Here is a 2,500-nt window from a genome sequence, read left to right as displayed (position 1 = left end):
GTTAGGTATAATAATGTGTTAATTCCACTACAGACATCTCTGAAATTAGGTGGGGGGGAAATCTGCGCATATTTCTGTATCGCCAATCGGCCAAAAGAGTTGGAAAATATCGGATATCGGAGAAAAAAATCCAATGCCGTGCATCCCTAATTGTGACAAAACTTTCACCAGATGGTTTTTTCAAAAGTGCACTGACTGGCCCCCTGCTGGCCACTACAATTACAGGTCAAAACAAGGTGACATACTGTATCTATTACTGATATGCCCATAGGGGGGGCTATCTCTATTAACAGAGGACCCCTTCACGAAGGTGAAGGCGCGTTGCTCAGGAGGGATGAGGAGCAGAGGAACATGAGATGAGGCGCAACAGCCAAGATTGAGGTGTGAGAAACACCAGAAACCTGAAAGAAGAAGAACCAGGTCTAGAGTGAGACCATCCAATTGTGAGAGGCAGCAATGTGACGCAAGGCATCCAGTCTGCCGGAAAGCCATTAGAAGAAGATGAAGAAGACAGACATGTAGGAATGGCTCAGTGGCGTGCCTGACCAAGTTGGTGCCCTAGGCAAGATTTTTGCTGGTGCCCCCCCCCCCCTCCCCCTCCCCCAAAGAAAATATAATTAAGCAATATAGCATGAGAGCCAGTGTGTTGTGCCAAATATATCCCCCTGATCAGCTGTTATCCCACGAGGCCGCAGGCCGAGTGGGATAACTGCTGAGCAGGGGGATATATGCCACAACACACGCAGCTCGAGTGCTATATTGCTTTTATAAAACGGTTTCCAAGTATGATAATATAATAATAATAATAATACTATAAGTCCGACTCCGACTGGCATGTCATTCTGATAGAGTCAGTTGAAACACTACTGTAAGGCGGGACCGCAAGAACGTGCGGGTGATTTGATTGGATCGTTCTGGAGACTGAAGTTGACATTGGCCAATCCTGGCGCTTGCTGAGAACCTGAGAGCTTTCTGGAAACCCCGACAGGCAGCTCGAGCGCAGCGCTGCATTCTCAGCGCTTGCTGAGAAGTTGAGTGCTTTCTGCAAAGCCCGACACCAACTAACGTTACGGGGTTAAATGCGGGGTTAAATGCGGGGTTAACCGCATCTAGCTACTCCCAAACTGACCATTGGCTAACCATTAACTAATGAGTAATTACTCTACTAAGGAACTAACAACTAATCATGAACTAATGATTAACTACTATACTCACAATGTGACCTTGACTAATGATTAATTAATGATTAACTAATACATTCACGCACTGACATTTTGGAATCATTAAGTAATGATTAACTACTCTATTCACAAGCTGACATTTAGTAATCATTAGGTAATGATTAACTACTCTACTCAGGAAATTAGATACTAATCATTAACTAATGACTACCTACTCATTAACTATGATTAACTAGTGATTGACTAATGCCAAATTTTTCATTAGCTACTCATTAACTGGCTATTAGTTAATGGTTAGTTTACTAGTAACTACTATAGTATTTGTGTACGTTATTGTAAAGTGTTACCCAGTTAGCTTTGCACAGAAACAACCGGTAGAAATATCTCTTACCTTTATACTTGATTACATTTCAGAGGCTGTCATTTTTACTTTTACTTGAGTAAACTGTACTTCTACTTAAGTAAAGGATGCGTGTACTTTCCTATCTTTGGTGTGTGTGTGTGTGTGTGTGTGTGTGTGTGTGTGTGTGTGTGTGTGTCTGTCTCTCTCACACTATCTCTCACTCTCTCAGTGGGCTTTTGAAAACTAGAGCGAATTATGTGGGACATGGGAAAATCCATGAAAATGCTGTGCAGTCCCTCCCAAAGTGGGACATCTGGTCACCCTAGTCACGGGAGCGTGCATAACATACTCACACACAAACACACACACACACACACACACACAGACACATACACACACACACACACACAGACACACACACACACACACAGACACACACACACACACAGAGACACACACACACACTCTCTCACACACACACACACACACACTCACACACACACACACACACACACACACACACACACACACACACACACAGGAAATCTCCCTGCCACGGACATCAAAAGGCCGCACCGAGGCTTTCCCAGACAGCCGGAGAGAGATAGCACCAAAGAGGAAGAATTAAGCAATTTGGATCGGCGGCTTCACTTATTCTAAAATTCCTCCCCGCCGCCGCTGCAAAAAAGCACGAGATAAGGATTTATCTCCAGCGAAGATATACTGGCAAAGATAACGCCAGAGAACAGGCCTCGGCCAACTCGTGCTCCGCACAAACTCAAAGATTTTTTATATTCACAGTCAGAGAAATCCGCCAGCTCTTGACCTGGTCTCTATTAGTGACCAGATAATCAAATTTGGGGGACTGTTTCTCGGACGGAAAAGAGCCGCAGGGCCGAAGTCTGTGGATGGGGGTTCAAAACAAGACCCCGATAACGCCGACCCCCCTCCGACGCTCGCTGACTGTACCTGTACC

At 44.9% G+C, this 2,500-nt stretch overlaps 1 protein-coding gene across 1 annotated transcript in view; it reads right to left on the bottom strand.

Annotated features, from left to right (window-relative positions):
- Positions 1-2,500, bottom strand: part of LOC310776959 (paired box protein Pax-3-like) — a gene marked incomplete at both ends in the record, with an annotated part of 47,225 nt that overhangs the window by 4,238 nt on the left and 40,487 nt on the right. The gene's annotated exons all lie outside the window — the stretch shown is intronic.

The sequence above is a fragment of the Poromitra crassiceps genome, assembly GCF_964638095.1.
Source record: "Poromitra crassiceps genome assembly, chromosome: 5".
Lineage (NCBI taxonomy): Eukaryota > Metazoa > Chordata > Actinopteri > Beryciformes > Melamphaidae > Poromitra > Poromitra crassiceps.
The sequence above is the reverse complement of the archived record's forward strand: the minus strand, read 5'-3'. Positions and strand labels throughout refer to the sequence as shown.